At 39.3% G+C, this 20092-nt stretch overlaps 1 long non-coding RNA gene across 1 annotated transcript in view; it reads left to right on the top strand.

The window, feature by feature from the left end:
- Positions 1-65: 65 nt before the first annotated feature.
- LOC116963184 overlaps positions 66-20092 on the top strand; it is a 163542-nt gene continuing 143515 nt past the window's right edge. Inside the window, exon 1 of the long non-coding RNA XR_004408007.2 lies at positions 66-475. This is a non-coding gene — a long non-coding RNA (uncharacterized LOC116963184). The remainder of the gene's footprint in view (positions 476-20092) is intronic.

Below are 20092 nucleotides of genomic sequence, written 5' to 3'. Positions count from 1 at the left end.
GCTGCTGGCCGAGCATGCGCACACGGCAGCTTCGGCAGCGCCTTCCTTCAGCGCAGGGAGCGGGCTGCGGGCTCTGAATTTGAGGGGAAAAGTGAACCAAGGAAAGTTTACAATTACATTTAAGGGCATGTCCCTTCGCACCGTCCCCTTCTAAGCCTGCCTGGGCTCCACTGGCTGCTTTAGCGCTTTGCAGGACTGCAGACCCTGGCGCTAAGGAATGGAGAGCCTGCAGTGTCCCCCGTCATGCAGTAGCAACGCGTTCCTGCGTGTGTTCAAAAGCTTATCTAATGGACACACAGCAGAGCCCTTGGACCTGTGCCCTCTGCCGAGGCCTGCGAGCCTTGCCTGAGTGGATTAAGCGGTGGTGGCGGCGGCGAGGGCGGCGTTACACGCGGGCTGGGCACCGGGCGGCGCTGATGCAGGAGCAAAAGCTTCAAGGGAAGCCTGTGAAGACAAGTGGGGGAAAATGAAGCCTGTAAGTCAACCAGGTGCACCAAACTAGGGGTACAATGAGGTTTATGTCAGTTTTCCCCATCCGGTTAGCCACTTGGTATTCCGCAGGGTACAATCTATCTCAGGCTTTCCCGTGAGGGTATAACCACCTTTCTCTCACACAGTTGACTAACTGCCTTTTCAACAGGTACCACTCCCTTGTGAAAAGGCCTTACTAGTACATGTGTGATTAGACTTCCAATTAGAGCAGTAATCTGTGTTTAGTCTTCTAGTTTCTTGTTTCAGCTTTACACTAATGGAAGGGGTTTTGTGCCTAAAAGGTTATCTGCTGTTTTTATTAGCTGGTCAAATGAAAAATATCATCCCTATCGAATCTTGTCTTACATGTACACAGAGATGCTTGCATTGGATTGCTTCCATTTGGTTTCTGACTTCATTACCTGTCTATGCTTGCAAGTGCTCAGCACCTCAAAGGTACCTTCTACAAGTAAGAAATTAGACTCTTGTACTTGGTTATGTCAAGGCTTTTAAAATCACTGAAATCATGGCTGAGTGATAACACTCTGCATGTGTAACGTCCCAGTGAATGACCCTGGAGTTTGTGGACGACTTTGGGTATCTTCCACAGATACTTTGGATCCAGGACCTTGCCACTTCTCACCAAAATGCTTTCAATTTCTGTCTACATGCCTAACATGACTAAACCTGTGTTTTTATCTGTGAAGCTAGAGTGGTTACATCTGCCATGTAAAATGAAAGCAACAGTAATGGACTTCCAGGAGATTTGGGCAAGTCCCCCATTTTGGAGCACTAGGGAGAGGGCAGTTGGGAGGGACCTGCACAAGCTTGTCAGCAAAAGCAACACTTGAATCAAGCTGCTGCCGTGTATTCAGAGTACCTTTTTTGTGTCTCTGGCATGTGACTTTCCTGCTAGTGTCTTCATCTGTTGCAGTCTGTCAGTGAAAGACAGTCATCCCCTTGGTCAGTGTTTGGGAAGTGGATAACTTGAAGCAGAGTGTTGCTGCAGTAGACAGTATGTGACCTTGATTTATTGACTCAGCAGTCCCAGGAACTTACATCTTGCAATTAGTTCTTCCCTTAAAAGCTGAAAAAATAGTACAGAAAGCTGCAGGCGATGATGGGCAGCTTGCTGGCCACTCCTGATCTTTGCATGGGGCTGCAATCAGGGAAGTATTGTGTTAGCAAAGCCTTGTGTCCAGTCAGGTTGTGAAGGTCCCACATATCTTACTTTATGTGAAGGACCAGAGAAGATCTGAATTTCCAAATATAAGATTGAGATACCTAGCCAGACTACTAGCAATCTATCTGTTGATTTTGACTTCACCCTCAAGTGTGTTTTGTTTTCTCACATTTCTAGAGATTACTGCCTGACTTCTTCTAGAAACCTTTTGATTCTGTCGTAGAATTTTACAACCAATAATAGAATGGTTATTCCTTAGTTTTCATCTTTGGTTTTGGTGGTAGATACAATGCCTTGTTCACTGTTAAAACATGTTAGTATATTAATATTTTATTCTACATTCTCATGTCTCCAGCCCTTTGGAAATTAATTAAAGCTAACCTCAGCATCAAGCAATTTTGGCAAATATAATTGTATTCAGCTCTCATCATTAAATACTTTTTTGCTGGTTCTAAACAGATACACCTATAAGGCAAACATTTTTGTAAACAGAATATGAAAAATGAGAGAGCTATTATGCAGGAATTAGAAGAAAGCTCAGAGGAAATGAGTGAAGCAAAAAGAATGCCTGTCAGCATGCGGATCACTCAGCTGCCCTTGCATGCTAACTTGCCCTTCAGTGTTTTGGTTAGTTTGGAGTTTTGGGTTCTTTTTAGGCTTTGATTCTGTGGAGAGCAAATCTGCAGGGGTTCTTCATTGTTTTCTTTAACTTTATAACTTTATTTGTGATGGATCTTATTTTTTTCCACTGGTTAACTGTGCAACCTTAACATTAGTGGGGTATTTGTATACTCTTGTAAAAGCGGGACAGTATACATTGATACACCATGACTTCAAAGTATGCAAGCACTTGCCTGAGAGGAAAAGATAGTATTTTGGTATGTTATGAAACAAAGATGCCTTAACCACTTTTGGTTAATAATATAAAGCATTTTATAAGAGACATAGTAACTTTAAAGTTATTAAAAATTATCTAAGTTAAATTGTTTTTTCTTGTTAACTTTTAAAAAACAAAAGCAAGTGAAAACAGTCTGTATTTTAAAATACGTACATCATATGATGGAAGTGCACAGGCTTTATATTTTGCTATTTGTCCACCAGATGTTGCTATAGCCACAAAAATAAATGTAGATTAAGAAAGTTTTAAAAAAATAGGAGTTTTATTTTCATTACAGATCACCCTTACATATCCTGATCCTGGAAAGAATTACACACATGCTTACATTTTTGCATTGGGAGTAGTCCCAGTGAGTTCAATTAAGCAACTCATTCTGTGTAAAGTTAAGCATGTTTATAAGGTTTTTTAGGATGGGGCTATATCAATTATGTTTGCTGTTTTCTTTACTTGCTAGTCTGTTTCCCCCATTATGAAGAGAAAGAGGGAAAGACTGAAGGACAGAGACCACGAATTTCTAATTTTAAAAGAAATTAAGATTTTTTTCAGGCTCCCATAATGTAAAATATACCTTCTTCTTAATGAATATAATTTTATTTATAATTCACATTGTTTAGGTTTCTTCTTTAATTCAGTGACTCCAGCAACAAACGGGCATCACTACAGTATATACAGAAGGCAGTAAAACCTGCTTCTGCAGGGCAAAGCGATGCCATCAATCAGAAAACTGTATCTAAAATGGTACCACTTTAGAAAAGCTATTTAAACTCTAATTTGCTAGTTAGTATTTTTGAAATGAAAACATTTCCAAAATGTGCTGGCTATGATTGTTTAAAAAAATATAACAGTTCATTTTCTTTATGGCAATGGAAATAAATGGAGCCTTTGTGTTTGCAAATATAGAAAACAAATCACTTTTTTAATGACTGGATTTTCCTGCCAGCTTGGAATTTGCCGCATGTGCATTTTATTTTGAATGCCTAAAGAGTGAAATCATTTGCCGTCTCTCATGCAGATGGGGCAGATTGGCTGAGGTGTCATTTGCAAAATGTGCACTTTCATCAATCAAATTTGAAGGGGATCATTACAAACAACGGTTCCTATAGACGCTCAGGATAGATGAAAGTGTAGAGCTGAGACTGAGTGTCCATGAATATAGCCTAGTGTCATAAGAGCCTGATGCAAAACCTGGGCACTGGAGTTTTCTTCTGTCTTGTTTATTTATGTTAGGAAATATAAAAATACCTCTCCAAACCAGAGAAACTTGAATTAGCTCTCTTGATAGCAGAGTTGACAGATAGTTTATATGCTTTTTTTTTTTTTTTTTGCTTTCATTTATAAGTATGGGGCCCTTGTGAAATATCTAAGCTGCTGACTGATGTAACAGCCAAGACTGATATAGTTTTGTTTACTCATTTACAGAAGAAGTGAAATCTGATGTGAGTTAGAACCAGAGAAACTATAATTTAATTTTTCCCCAATGGGACAAAGTACATACACTGGAATGTTGTGGTGGTTTTTCATAATGTTCAGCAACAGTTGTGTGAGAGTGTTGAAGCATCCCCACGATGGTGCATACCACAGTGACATGACAGATGTAAATAAAAAGCTAATTTGATTCTTGGCTTTTTTAATACTGCATGCTGAAAATGCTTTTATTATAACTTCTGAATTTTAAATGCGATTTGAAATTAGCTTTTTTGAAACCTAAAATGTTAGTGTTAGATTTTTAGCGCAGGTAAGTAAATATTTTCAAAATGGCTTTTCTACTACTCAGCTTATGGCATAGTAGTTAGACTGTTCTGTCAGGGACAGGATGGAACCCCAGCTCAGACCCCCCCAGTCCTCAGCATCCCTAGTTCAGAGACCCTGTGTTGGTTGTGGCATCTCAGCTGCTTCTGCCTTGCCTCATCACTCCCTCACTTTCCTCTGCTGTCACTCTGTAAAGTTACTGTGGCTAAGTTTTTGTGGCTGTCCAGACCTTCTCAGTATCTGCTTCTCCAGATACTGAGACACTGCTCACATACCCAAATCTCTTTTTCTTGGTCGCTGAGGGTATGCAACAGAAATGAAAAGGCAACTGTGAATGTACTGTGGTCTCACACAGATGCCAACTCTGCATCATGTTTACTTGGGCTCAGGCTTTCAGGTTTTTGCTTGTCATCCCAAATGCCTTATGTGTATTTCTTACAATTATGTTACTCTTTTCCACTAATTGCTCTGATTTTTATCCTGATATACTGAGGAAAATTTTTGTATGCGTATGAACATGCTTGTCTCTCTGCCTATTAGTCTATGTTTCTTTATCAGTATTTTCTTAACCAGCGAGTTTTGTTCCAATTTAACAGACAGGTGGAGGTCACAACAATAATTGAACTCTGGTGAGTTCTGAAACTATTAGGTAAGTAGGAAAAAGACTTATAACTTCCCTGATGTCTGGAGGGAAGGCTTTCAATATGAACTCCCATCTTCCTAGAGATGGAAAAGAACCTTCATGCAGAAAGGAGTCTGAGAGGAAAATCTCGTAGTAAATCATGGGACACTAATGAGTGAAAAATCAAACTGCATTACTTCCAGTGCCTAAGAAGTAACCTGTTGCTACATACTGTAATTTCAGTTTTTATGAGATGGAAATCTGATTCTGTAAGTTGAGTGTATTTGATGTTTTTTGACATTTCCTGACAAATAGCTAGCAAGTTCAATGCAAATGTAGTTGAAAACCTGTTCCCTTATTCACTGTTACTGTATGGCAAATGCGGATTCAGCTATAAGTTAAACACAACAAGATTTTTGTGGCAAGTTACCTGCTTTGTGCTATGTGTTTATATGCAGAATTTTCCCTCTTTGGGACACACTTTTTTTCTTGTCTCCAGTGAGCCTCATTTCCCTTGTTATTTGTGGTTGAATTTGTTTATCTCATTAGGAAAGCCACAGGATCCATGGGGAAAGATTTGCAGTTTCATGTATATGTAGCACTGTTGCAGTTGTTCTTTGTTAGCCTATAATCAAGTTTAATTTAAATACAGTTTCTAACTAGTGCTTTTTTTAATTGAGTGTTTAAAAAAAGCTTTCTTCCTTTTTGTATTTATTCTGTGACTTCGTAAGAAATAAACAGGTGGTTTTGCATGGTCTAGGAAGGGTGTACTCACCTTCACAGCATTCCTTCTGAGAAGTGGCTTACGCTCCCCTTCCCCCCTACCCCGCCACAAAAGTACGTGACTTCTCTTTGGGCTATATATCTTTCTTACTTCATGTCCCCTGAAACTATGTGGGTGTCCTTTATAATTTCAGTGAGATAGGAATTGGCAGGACTTAAAAGGAGAATGTGGTCGGGTGTTCATTTTCAGTGCTGCTCTCCTGGCCATGAGACTACACTTTTTCTTCGTAAATTATGTTTCCTCTCCCCCAGGATTGCCATATAATTTCTTTGTGCATTTTTTTTTTCTAACAGGACTGAAGCATTTACCTGCTATGATTGTTTTCATTGCCCATTTGAATTTGAAGAGCTGTTCTAAGTGATTTTCCTCTCTTATCCTCCATAGCTCCTGATTCTGTGTAATTTGTCCTGAATGCAGATGGTCTTACACAAAAAGGCATTTTTTCCTAATGTAGTGACAGCGAATGTCTTGTAAAAAATGATTCTGTATGGACTTAGCAATTGTGGAGGTGGAAGGGAGACCTGTAGACTATTGCATACAGAACATGTATAGTCTAGCCAAAGATAGAAAAAGCTTTTTGCTATGGAGGGAATTCTGAGCTGTTTGTTATCCCTGTCCATTCACTTCCTTCTGAATGTATAAAGTGTGAGTGACAGTGGTTCCACATTTTTTTTCCCCCCCTCTTCTTGGGCCAGACATAAAAGAGAAATAAATACACTTAACTCCTGCTCAGTTAGCAGCCTGTGAGGGCCTGACTTAGACTGTCCTACTTGTTTTTTTCATCCAGAGAGCCTCCAAATGATGACAATATTTTGGCAGTAAAAGAGATGAAAGGCAGAAGTAGAACTTCCCAATCTTCACCTTAATCAGGACTATCATCAGTATCTCATTGTACTTTTGTTTTTTATTTTGCTCATCGTCTACCTAGTAAGTCTGGTTTGCCCAGCTTTTTGTGTTAGGCTTTCTAAAAGCAGCACAAGCAGAACAAAACAGGTTCTGAGTTTACAAGCATCCTCTCCTTCCTGACATTAGGAAATAAATTTTCTAACCCATAGCATAGTCTATGGAAACTGTTTTGAAATATGGCAAGCAGAGATGGCAGCATTCACCATCCTAATGCAGCTTTACTTTTCTTTTTTAAAGCTCAGTAACTTGAATGAATGAATGAATGATGTTAGATTTTTAGCTTCCTCTGAAAAAATACAAGGCAATCCATAATTCCTGTCCCTCATGGTTATGAAGAAGAGACATAAAACCTGATTGTAAGGGTTTAAAAGTTTGAAAGGCAGAACATAAGAAGACTACATCTATTGTTTTTTAAAATCCTGCTTTTAAAGCCATTGTTGTGAGGTTTTTTAACATAATGATTGCTGAGTGCTTTGAGTTGGCAACATCTGTTGGCTTGTGTCCTGTCACTGCAGGTAAGTGAGTGGGAGTTGAAACTGCTGATTTTCCCATAATCTGATCCTGAGAGAAAAGAAGAAGGGAACATTTCAGTATGCATCACCTGCTTTGAGGCTGTTTTCCCCACAATGTACCCTCAGTGTATGTCAGTGCTTTTCTTACAGCCTAGGTGCAGCACGAACTGTTTTTTCCCAATTAAGCTTTATTTTGCTGAAGGGATCTCTCCTGCTCCTGAAAATCCCAAATCTAATTTGCCAAAGATAAAAATAGTCTTTTTGCTGTCACAGCTTCATGAAACTACCTTGTGACAAGGCATGATCTGGTTTAGATCTTAAAAGGTGAAGTCTGTGAGGCTGGCTAAGGTGTTCCAGTGCATCCCAGAGTACTGGCTGGCTGGAGCAGAGTCCCAGGGAATAATCCAGGCAGAATTTCTGGCATGTGCAATAGTTGGGGTGTAATTTATACAACTAACTTCTTAATGGTGCAGTGAGCCATATCTGTGCTCTTCTTTGCCTGTTTGGGGGGTGGTGTCCCTAGGGGTGTGTGAGGATCTGCTGTAACCTCCAGTAACCAGTTCAGAGCACTAGACTTGAAATTCTCCCACACCTGCTTCAGGTGTTTAGTCCTGTGGTGGGTAGGAATCATTCTTGGATCTGATTACACTGGGCTCCAGGGGAATAATTCAGCATTGGTAAGGTCTGTTTGTCTTTGCTACAGATGACCAAGATCTAGGTCAGATTTCATCACTGCCTGAGGTGTCCAGAATTGCTCTATCAAGGAGGTACAAAATGTCTAGCTCTACTAGATCCATGAATGGGACATGCATTTTTCTCCAGTATCCAGTGGAAAGCCACAAGTAATCTAGTTAAATACCATACTGCCCAGGGCTTCAGCAGTACCAATGAGCGATCTGTGGTCAGATATGTAGGCTATAGCCATGCACCTTGTTTTCCCTTGGAGACAGAGAGATTCCCTCTGTTTTGAGCAAGGCAGTCCAGCAAGTGCAGGGGCCCCCTCACCCAGGAACAGAATGTGAGAGGATGGCAAGTGTAGCTGGCTGAAGTTAAAGAGAAAAAAGAAAAGAGCAATGTTTTTAGTTTTGGGATTTTTTTACCCCAAATAGCGTGAGATTCAGGGAACAGGCTCATGTTGCTTAAGTAGAGCAGTTTTATTAGTGTAAAAATAATTTTGGTAGTCTTGTGGTGTGAGGCAAGAAGTGAGCCCTGCAAGCCAGGCCACTATTAATAGTCCTTCAGTGCTCCTCTGCTGTGCTGGGACATTAAAAAGTTGAAAGGATGTTTATGTGTAGGTCAGGCTTCTTCTGAGAGGCTGACCGAGTGTGTAAAGGACAGCCCTTCTTGGTAGCAGTGTATAATAGTCAAAGTTCACAACCACATAATATTTTCAAATACTGTTTGAAACACTGTTAGCGGTAGTTTACTGCAGCAGCCTGGAAAGCTTCAGCATCAGTTCAGACTTACTGTATTCCTATGTCATGCTTGGGTTATGGCCTGAGATGGATTACTCACAGGAAGACAACAAACATAAACACTGACCACATTGTGACCTGACTGTTAAAGGCAATGAGAAACAAAAGCACCCTGTGGAATCAACATGAGTCCAAGACAATACAATTATTAAAACTCAAGGGCCTGTAGCTGTGTAAGACCCAGTTTACCTGTACTCACACATTAAAATAGAGCATTTGTCCACCAACTGACAATGACAACTCTAAAAAGGGAAGAATGGAAGGAGAGCTGTCAGGCTCCTGGATGTTGTGAGAAACCCCCTTCCTTGCTTTACCTATCAACTATCTCATGCCTCTTACCTGAAGGTGCCAAGCCTTTTCTCCCTCTGCTTCCTGGGGTGTGGGTGCTGATGAGAGATGCTAAGAATATTTGCAGGTGCCACCTCTTGTTTCCTCTCCTGCATGTGGAGGCAAGTGACAAGATACCCCAGACTTGGCACAAGTGATGTGTATTTTGAAAGAACATCTAAAAAGCAGTTATGACTTCAAATGTGATGCTAGATTGAGAAGTGGTCACCCATTTGATCACTTCTGCTCTCTCCAGCAGATAGATACATATTAAGACTGGATATCAAATATACATTGTGTGGTTCTTTGGTTTGTCTGTATCAGATTAACTGTTGTGACTACAACTTCTAACAGGTTGACTGCTTGAGTGTTTACCACCTTTTGTGCTTTGCTCCCCTCTGAGGTTGGTGAACTTCAGGGTACATTAAATTTAAGCCTTGGTACCAGTGATACTTTCACAGAGGGGTGCATCAGTGTGGGAGTGCAATTCAGAGGAAAGTCAGCTGGAGGTGATGTGGTTTCCTAAGGGTCACCTGTGAGTCTCTTGCTAGTGGAAGGAGGAAGAGCAGCTAGAGGTATCTGTTTTTTCAAATTCCTCTTTTGATGTTGGTGAGAGTGTTTTTTTTTTGTTTTTTTTTTTTTTTTTTTTTATCTGGATGCATAGTCCTGTGTTATACCTCCACAAAGCATCTCCTTGTAGAGAGGCTAGGGAATAATCCTGGCTGGATTGGTGACATGGTTTTGGCTGCTGTTGGGGTTGTGGTCTGCTCTTGGCATGAGAGATGTAATGTAGCCATCCTTGTGAGTGATGTCTGAAGGGTCAGGTCCTTGAGGTTTCCTGATTCTTCCTCCTCCTGAAGGGTTTCAAGATTCCCTACACAGGCTGCATGCTGTATGATGCCTTCATTCATCCCTGAAGCATACTCAGCCCACAGAAGTGTTGCCTTTTATCTCTTACCATGTCCTGTAAAAACGCTACAGACATCTCTCTGTTTTATTTTTTAACATTAATTTGGCATGGCTTTTAAATCTGTTACAATCCTGAGAACCAAATCAGGCAGTTTCCTCAATTATGTGCCAGTTTTTTGAGACTATGACGTGTCCGTCTGGCTCAGAGACAGATCCCTAGTGCTGGGATCATGCAGTGCCTCGGGCTACTGTCTCATAACTGTTAAATGGTATTGTGAGTTTATTTTTGAGAGGTTGTGTACTTTGCACGTACTATAGGATGTGATGGACAGTTGGGGATGGAAAGAGTGCCAAAGTGAATCCACACCCAGCTCTATCTTGTGGGGAAGGTATTGGCAGACTTTAAATGCTGAAGTTAGTGAGCAGGTGGAGAATGGAGTCGTGAGAATACTAATGAAGGTACATTTATGGGGCTATTTAGGTTCCAGTGAAATACCGGTAATTTAACTAGAACATTACAAGGAGAGGATTCAGCCCTTTAGTCATACCAGTAAAAATGATGTGAATCTTGAGGCAAAACCTTTCAACCTAAAATAGAAACAAGGAAAAGGACAGGATGTGATTGGGTTAGTATTGCTCATATTTATGAGTTGCAGCTAGCAGCTGAGACGTCCTCATGTAGATTCGTATTTTCTCTTAGAGAGAAGTTGTAAAGGCAAAGAAGTGTTTCCTGAAATGTTTTAAAAGTTCGTGCAGAAGACTCATTCGCCTACTGCGTAGCTAACTTTCAAGCTCTATAATTTTATGCATCATGATTAAACAGGATAATGCAGACCTATGAATCAGCCCTATTTGTCTTTTCCTTTATTTTATTGACTGAACAGAGAGGGTATGTATTCTGGAAGGTTCAGATCGAAAACCTATTCTGTAGCGTAGTTGGAACCCAGCCTTCTGGTAAGCACTCAGTATTTTGCCGCAGGTGGTACATGCAGCTGATAGTGGGCTGATTGGTTTGTAGTTCCTAGCATCTTCTGTTACCTCCCTTAGAAGACCAATAAGGGCATTATTCTGTTTTTCCAGTGTTGTGCAAAGCAAAACAATGAGTGTTAAATCAATAAAATAATCCACGGTTTGACTGCTCAAAGGCAAATAAAAGCAACTTAGAACTATAAATTATTTATTTTTCTTAAAGCATTTTAGTGGCATCATCTTTTTGTGTTTTACTTGAAATATCATTTGGAACCCCTTTATGTGAAATGCTTTATTTGAAGCTTTTCTCAGACTGTTAAATTAATAGATTAGTTTTAGTAGTGAGCCAGTTGGAGTTAATCAATTGAGAACAACTGTACAGAGGTTCTCTAAGCTAGGCTGGATTTGAAGGGTTTAATTTTAATCATAGTCTGAGCGCTACAGCTGCTTCATGTTTGTTTAGTAATAGAGTTGATGAGCAGCTAATTTGAAAGGAAAGCTCAGGCACAGGTGTGAAATTCCTCACGAGTATAAGAGAACTGGCCCTGAATGTAGGAAGATGGTTCTGAACATATTGCTCTACAGTAAGCCAAAGACTTTTTAAGAACATTTTTCTAAACTAGCACACTTGACATAAATCCCTTGACCCAAACATCCTTCACCTTTTTATCATACCACTTAAGTGATCATCCAGTATGTTAGAGACCAGGATTTGATACCCTGCTTTGTCTGGTTTTGAATCTGTATCTTCTGGTTTCAGGATTTGAAGCCTAGTGGCAACAGTGCTCTGAGTAGGGCTTTAATTTTTTCTATATGATGCTATTGCAGTTTGCCTAGAAAAACTAACATCAATTTGATTTGAGGAGGGCTGGTTACTACTGTCCATTCTGTATACGTATAGAGGATGCAGAGGTGTGAATCCTCACTGGGGCCAGTTGCCTCCATGGACCTTGGGGGAGGGAGGATGGAACTTCGGAGGAAAGGCAGAATTGAAAACACCTTCTCTGGCATTTCCTACGCACCAGGTTATGGACAGTGTGTTTAGTCCTAGTAAACACTACTCTTAGATTAATAAATGTTCTGATTTGTGATCCCTGTCATACTTGCTCTGATTATCCTGTACCTGCAGCTCCCGTAGCAGTTAGAGTCATAGCTCCCAGATGAGGATATTGACTTTAACAGCCATCTCCTTAACGTTGCCAAGGAGGTAACACATGATTTGTTCTGTTCCCTCTGCTACAAGACTGGTAAGCTCTGGTAAAGGTAGCCGTGGCGGATGAAGGAGCTGCTGCTTACAGATATTGCTGTCAGTGTTGACCACTTCTGCAGTTAGGTCTTGGGTGCTTTCCTTGGGGCAGGATTCCCTAGGAAGGCAGGATGTGTGAGACAGGCTGGGTAACGCAATTGCTGTTGCAATGTGGGAGTTCTTTTGTGGAGCCAGTCCCAAAGCTCTGATTTACAGCAGGCTAATGTGGAAGAAAGAGCTGGATGGGATTCAAGAAAATGTCAGGAGAAGTTTAAAATAGTCCTAGCAGATTTTGACCAGGGGATATGTATAAAAAACTGAGCTGGTTCTCTAGTTCTGAAGGCTAGGGATAAACTCATGTAGGTAAAGTATTCTCCAAATTCACACAGAAAGCAGGACGATATCTTAAAACTTTAGTTATTTTAATGATCTTTGCATTTTCTTGATAAGATCATATGCAGAAATGCTATTCTAGTAAGAATTTCCATATGCTCCAAAAAGATGGGCACAGTCTTGGAGGTTCAAAATAATCACCAGACTGTGTGGATAGTAAATCAGTTCTCTGGATTCTTTGAATTAATTAGAAAGTGAAGTTATTAAAATAGTTTATTATTACTGAGGAATGTTACTGACATTTCTGTTAGGTAATTAGATGTTAGTATCTATCTTATTACAGATGGTACACAAGAGGAAGATATACAGAGATACGTGGATATTTTGAGACTATGCAAGTCAGTGGCAAGGTGAGGAAGGGATGCAAAAAATCTTGATTTTAGTCTTCTGTTGAAATAATCAGATTCACTATATTTCCCCGTGCAGAGTCCTGCATATTTGGAGTTCACCAGACATTAATTCTAACTGTATTTGAGATGAAGATGAATGAGGAGAGACACTTACTTTTTCAATTATAGGAACCTGAGTTGCTGCTGCTGCTAATTGATTTGGTGAAAAAATACTTGCCTGCTCTGTAAAAGCAGCTTCTGTGATTTGAAACAACATGTTTAGATACTTTTCTAGCTGTGGGTTAACAAGGTGAATCATGGATTCCACAGTGTCTTCATATTGTCCAACACTGATAGAAGAGGGAAAAAAATAATTGTTTTTTTCCAGCTCTATTGATATTTCTGGTTGTTACGGTTATTGTGCTGGCACAGGATTGATTTAATTTCACAGAATTTCCTTCATTTTAAAAAAATGGAGAAACTGATTTTGCTGACATTTTAGTTTCACAATGCCTTCATTTCTTAGAGGGAATCACTGCGTTGTGAAAGGCATTGGATGCAGTAGTAAGAATAACATCCTGTGCCTGGAAGGCATTGTGAGCCACCGGAATCAATCCAAGAACCTTATCAAGTACAAGTAAACAATAAAATGAAATCCATTTATCTGAACCGGCAGTACAAATATGTGATATGAGGAGTACTCACTTAACCCTGGCAAAGCCGGCACAGAACGTTATGGGTTTTTTCCTCTCCTGGTTTCTCTTGTATTCTGTATGATATTAGGCTTGCAGGGAGGGAAGGAGCGTGTGCATGTGTTCATCTTCTGTTTCAATTAGAAAAATCAAAACTTTGTTTTTAATTAAGGTTTAGAGAGCTAATGCACCAATGTGAAAAAAACCAAATTGTTTTTCACATGATTTCTGACTACTAGTATAAAAATCAAAAAACAATCTTTCATGCTGTTTTAAATAACCCTGTCTGTATGACTTGCTTTACAATAAGAAAGATTAGATGGAGCCTGTGTATTTTTGAAAGAATATCTGAAAAGCAGCTATGGCTTCAAATGTGATGCTAGATTGAGAAGCAGTCACCCATTTGATCAGTTCGGCTTTCTCCAGCAGATGGATACATACTGAGACTGGATATGAAATTTACATTGTCTGTGTTGATCCTGGGTTTGTTTGTATCAGACTTACTGCCATGACTGCAACTTCTAACAGGTTGACTGCCTGAGTATTTACCTGCTTTTGCACCTCACAGCTCTCCTCTGCTGCTGAACTTGAGAGTAAATTCAGTTTAACATAGTTTGGATATGACTTGCTGTGACTGTGTTTTTACAAAGCCCTAAACATACTGTTAGGTTTTTAGATGCAGCACAGATGCTTTTCACAGTGCTGTTGGTAGAGTAGCTGTTTGGCTAGAGACTCTAGGGTCTGGAAATTGTTTTAGCTATGACTAACACTAGTAAACAACATTAATAAAATTGGTTTTTATTGTATCTTTTATTAGTGCTTGAATTCCAGGATGTTTTTGCTGCCCCAGGGCACTAGAACAATAAGACATTGTGTTATTTTAACTTATTTTCATTGAGTAAGAGGGCATTGTGGTGCTGGTCAACCTGCTCTAGCTAGCCCTGCTTGAGCATGGGGTTTGGACTCAGGGGGCTGCATCTCAAGAGATCCCTTCTGACCTAAATGATTCTGTGACTAGAACAGGTGGCCAGAGAAAGTAACTATGGATTAAGTGATCATTAGTAAATTTAATTTAAATTCAGTGGAAGAATAATAGTGGGTTTTTCAATTTCAAACAGAAAATATGTAGTACATCCAGCTATCCTGAAAAGCTCAGGAACTTGAATGTGGAGAATGCTTGCAAATTGCTGAATGTATTGGGAAAATTTTTCTCAACTAAGAGGAAAAAAATTAAGTCATTTAGCTGGATGAATTAGCAACTTGGAGGCAATTTAGAATTTAGAAATTAAAGGGAAGAAGATGAAGACTTATGCAGGTGATAAAGGGTCCTGTGGTCTAGCACCTCAGAACTAACTGCATGCTTTCTCAGTAAAAAATAGTGACATTGAGGTGAGAGGGATAATGGAAGGAGAGCATGTAAATTGCTGTGCCTGTAAACAGGCTAGGAATTTAACTTCTTAGTACACTCAAGTGGGATTGATGAGATAATTTCCATCTCAGAATTCTCAGAACTGTTGTAGCTTCAGTAGCAAATATTTTAAACAAAGCAAAGGAGTGTTTCAGAGGCTGGAAAAGTTAAAAATGAAGGATTTGAGAAGCAGGCAAAAGTTGTTATGAAAACTGCTGGTCAATAAAACGGTCCACAGTTGCCTTCAAGTCTACAGACAGAAATGCAATTTAAAGACATGGATTAAAATGGGATTAAAATGCTGCAGTGTTTTTTGAAACGTAGATTGCAGAAAATTACTGTTACAACTTTCTTTGATTTGGTACCATATTTTCTAAACTAAGGTGATATATCAGAGCTCATCTATTTGGATTTCATTATAGAATTTGATATAGTAACACCTAATAAATGGTGGCTTAAATTAGAGAAGGAAGTGGTTAACTTTTTAAGTGTTGCTAATGTAAAAAAAGAAAGAAAGGAAGAAAAAAAGATAAATTCCCAGTCTGTCAATCAAAATATATCCAGGAAATATAGAGAATGCTGAATATCACTGTGGGGTTCCTGAATAGGCCTTATCTGAAACACTGTGTGCAGTTCTGGTCACTCGTATTCAATAAAGAGAAAATGAAAATTGAACAAGTAGAAAGAATTGCTATTAGAATAATGGGGAAAATGGAGGACATATAAGAAGAAAGTGAAAGGGCTTGGCTTGTTTAGCTTAGCAAAATGAGGGCTGAAAGCGGGGTATAGTTTTCTATGAATATATCAGATGGTAAGCAGAAAAGAAGAATTATAGGAAGTAAAGTTATGATGAGAATAGGTGGTGATAAGGTGGACAGTAATAAATGTAAGTGGAAATTAGAAGAACGACTAACTGCTTTTAGGATGGAGTTTGGCCAGTTTCTAAAAGGCATTCGTGGTGCGACGCTTATTGTATCAAAGGAATGGATTTAATGACTCTGGGTAAGTTTTTCCCCATTTGTGTTCACATATATGATTCTCATGAGAATTTTCACAGGGGAATATCTTATTTTGTTTTCTAAATCAGTACCAGGTAGGCTATTGGACATTACAGGTTTTTTCTATAATTTTCACAGTTCAATCGGCAATATAATTTTGATCTGGTAACATCTACTTGTATGATTTTGAATATGCTATAACATTTTACTTTTTCAGATGCAAAATAGGTATAGCAGAAATTTAATTGTCCCTGTTTTAGTAGTTATTATTTAAAATGACATATCTTACTGTGTAATAAATTTTGAATAGACAATGGGAAGATGAGGAGAGATTTTTCTGTTGTTGTTTCTTGATTATAACCAAGTTATAAACACTTGGAATGGGGATTTGGTACAAATAAAACACCTTCTAAAATTTTTGATGCAGATGAGAAAAATAGTATATATCTGTAGATCATCTGTATCCAATTACAGAAATTACTCAAAGATTTGGGTGAAATTTCAGATGCTCCCTATGTTGTCCCCTCAAAGTAAGCAATAAATGTAACAAACATGTTTGATGATGGTGCAGCCGTGTGTAGCATATGTATAATTATAGATAAAGCTATATGGGAAAAAATGTTTGTTAAATGATGTAAATCAAGGCAAATGATGAATAAGTTCCAGATAGAAGTAGCTAATGAATGGAAGAACATGTCCAAGGGATGTGCAGTAAGTACCATTTTTTTGGGGATAATCTCTACTTCTGATAGGAAAAGAAGGCTCTGTGATGGTAAAGTGACCCAAGAAACCCAGCTGGTAAAAGTACTTAAGGACCTGTGGCAGATTGACCTTGGGTGACTGCCAGATGCCCACCCAGCTGCTCTTTCACTCCACCTTCCCAACAGGACAGGGGAAGAAAATAAGATGGAAAAGCTTGTGGGTTGAGATAAAGACAGGGAGATCACTTATGCATTACTATCATGGGCAAAACAGACTTGACTTGGAGAAAGTTAGTTTAATTTATTGACAATTAAAAATAGAGTGGGATGATGAGAAACAAAGACAAAACTAAAACCACTTTCCCCTCGCCCCCCTCTCCTTGCCAGGCTCAACTTTACTCCTTCTTTCCCAACTTGTCTACCTTCTCTCCACCCCGAGCGATGCAGAGGGATAGGGAATTGTGGGGTTGTGGTCAGTCCACCAGAGTTTATCTCTGCTGCTCCTTCCTCCTCATACTTTTCCTTCCTCCTCACACTTTTCCTTCCTGTGGGCTACATTCCTTCAGGAAGAGATTGCTCCAGCCTGGGTCCCTCATAGGCTACAGTTCCTGCCAGGAGCCTGCTCCAGTGTGGGTTCTCCATGGACTGCGGCTTTGTTCAGGGCACATCCACCTGCTGCAGTGTGGGGTTGTCCATGGGCTGCAGAGGCTACCTGCTTCACTGTGGTGATCTTCATGGGCTGCAGGGAATTTCTGCTTCACCGTGATCTTCTGCATGGGCCGCTGGGGAATTTCTGCTCTGACACCTAGAGCGCCTTGTTTCCCTCCTCTGCTGACCTTGGTGTCTATGGGATTTTTTTCCTCACTCCTCTACCTCACAAGTACTGTGCAACATTTTTTATCCTTTCTGAACAATCACAGAGATGCCCCCGGCTTGGCTGATGTCCTCAGCTGTGTCCTGTTGTGGGTCTGGTTTGGAGCTGGTTCTGTCCACAACAGGGGCAGCCCCTAGCTTCCCCTCGCAGAGGCCACCCCTCGCCATGTAAAACCAATACAGGAACACCTCCTCAGGCTCTGACACCTGAGATAGAACCAAAGCAACTGGGAATAATAGCCTAAAAACCAAACCAACAAAAAAGACAACTGAAGTATGTAAGTGTCCTCTCTAGAGCCCCCTGAGTTTTGTTTATGCTGCCAATGTGAAAACCAAGAATTAAAATAATTAAGCTGTTAATATGGTCCTCTGTCTTAAGCTTTGCCTCCTATTCCTAGTTTCTCTACTGACAATGAAGCTACGATGCCTGTAGTTGGGAATGTTATGGTAGAAGAGAATATGGCATAAATTGAAGTAGTCCTATTAACATCAAAGAAACACGCCATATTAGAGTAGCTCTAGAATAAGGTGTTAAAAAGGCAATACACTGGATTACTGAACATGATTAGAGAAGTAAGAAAATGAAACATTTTCCCTGGTCCTTATTTCTACAAACAACTTCTGGCATTAACTAGTCTCCATTCTTTTATTTCCTGGCAAAAATTATAGGTGATTTTTATTTGTTTGTTTGTTTGTACAGAGGAATAGTTGTGAAGAGCTGTTTTATGTAACACTGTAAGAAATTGCTTCACATTTTGTAGCCTCTTCAGGTCTGGGATCTTCTCTCTCTCTATGGTGCTATTAGAATGTGTGGCACTTAAATATAGAGCAATAATAATAAAATGAAGGGCTTGACTTCTCTTAATTTGAAAGCTATTACTTTGCAAATGAAGTTCCATTCTCCTCCTGGTAACTTGTTTTGTAGATGGGGAACAGCTGAGACCACTGCAAGTATGCACACAAGCACAGTATGTAATATGTATTTTCTCAAACATTGCAAATTGAAAGAAATTTTATTTTTGTCCTTTTGGAAATACATATTTTGAAGACAATTGGTATTAGAAGGCACTTAAAACTAATACAAGCAAACAGTGAGGATTTCACAGTGTCATTTGGATAAGCTCTGCTTGGTAAGTCAGTTACACTTATGAGTCCTAACAGTTTGAAACACATGGCTTTGGTCTCTTATCTACTTTACGTAAACTCTAGTTTAAAAATTGCTTTGCATGCAGCAGTACTAAGTATACAAATTCTGAGTTAAAGGGAATAGTTGGTATTCTCAGGAGGATTACCCCCAAAAGCTCTTAAAGCTCTCTGCTATCTCATGACACATCTGTTTTTTTCAGTTGTGGGAATAAACTGAAATGTTTGGGCAACAGTTTATTCTTCAGAATGATTTGTGAACCTGAACTATAGAGTTCAAGTATAATTGCTATCTTTCATGCTTTTCTTGTGCTTAGGTACCAAACCAACAAAAATCACTGGTTACATCTCTCTCTGACCTTCAGGTGAAATAGCTGAAGACATACATAGATATATTAAGAGACTTTAAACAGATGTTTTATAACATTATTTTGCAGATTTTTTTTCCCCTAGCAAGTCAGTTTTCCTCAAGTTGAATTCTTGAGACAGAGGTATTTCCTTTGCTCTTTTATCAAGGTAGGTGGAAGTGATTAGAACAAATTCTGTCATCAATTCCTAGTATAATACTTTTATCTTCAGTCCCTAATAGGTTGATCGTGTCAGCACACACTCTAGGTCAGCCCTTGATCTCTTCAGGCAGCCGTAGGCCACCCATGAGCTCAGAGAGATCAAGTGAGGTAGAAAGGCTTTTTGAGACTGATAACAGCGTATTTAACTCTTACCATGTCTGGTATTTTTTCCTAAATTTCCAGCTTTAGGAGTATTCCAATCTGAGCTTTAATTTTAAGTGAAACTTCTAGTCATAGGAAGGAAAATTAATAGTAGCTTTATTTAAAAAAAAAAAAAAAAAATCTTGTGTTTTCTGGAAGCTGATCCCAGGTTAGTTCTACATGTTTAGACTACTGCTGACCATATCAGAGGACCACAGTCCTCTCTGATAGCTGGGACACCTTTTCAAAGGTAAATAGTTTGCTATGTCTTCTATCTGTCTAGAGAATAAGGATTTGTGTAGTAGTCCAGAGGATTCCTGGAAAGGAAAATGATTTAATATATACCCCCTTTTCTTAGAATTTCTTTATTACCTTGAAATAACTTACTTACCAGGCTGCTCAGTTGGGATCATATTCTGAAATATTTAAGTTTCTCTGTGTGTAGTGTGGGCAGCCTAGCAAACAACCAATTAAAGAATTTATTTATGTAACTCCCAGTTAAATCAAAGGAAGTCAGGCACTCGGTTCAGATTTTTGTGTGTGGGCTGCAGTGCCAAATACTGCTGCACTGAAGTTCCTTTCTGATATCACTCTTTATGAAGCCATTTTAATAAGGACTTTGTCATTAGTTTGTCATCAACTTGACACATTATTGCTATATTTTTGTGTTGAAAATGAAGTTGCAAATTTTGAGGTTACCCTGAGACACAGCTTAGATATTTGCTGAAAGTGAAGATTTTGTCAGGGTGGAAAGGTTTTGGTTTTTTTTATACAATTAAAACATCCAGGTGAAA

The sequence above is a fragment of the Tyto alba genome, unplaced genomic scaffold (genome assembly GCF_018691265.1).
Source record: "Tyto alba isolate M040663 unplaced genomic scaffold, T.alba_DEE_v4.0 Super-Scaffold_6, whole genome shotgun sequence".
NCBI classification, from domain to species: Eukaryota; Metazoa; Chordata; class Aves; order Strigiformes; family Tytonidae; genus Tyto; species Tyto alba.
This window is presented reverse-complemented; position numbering and strand designations above follow the sequence as displayed.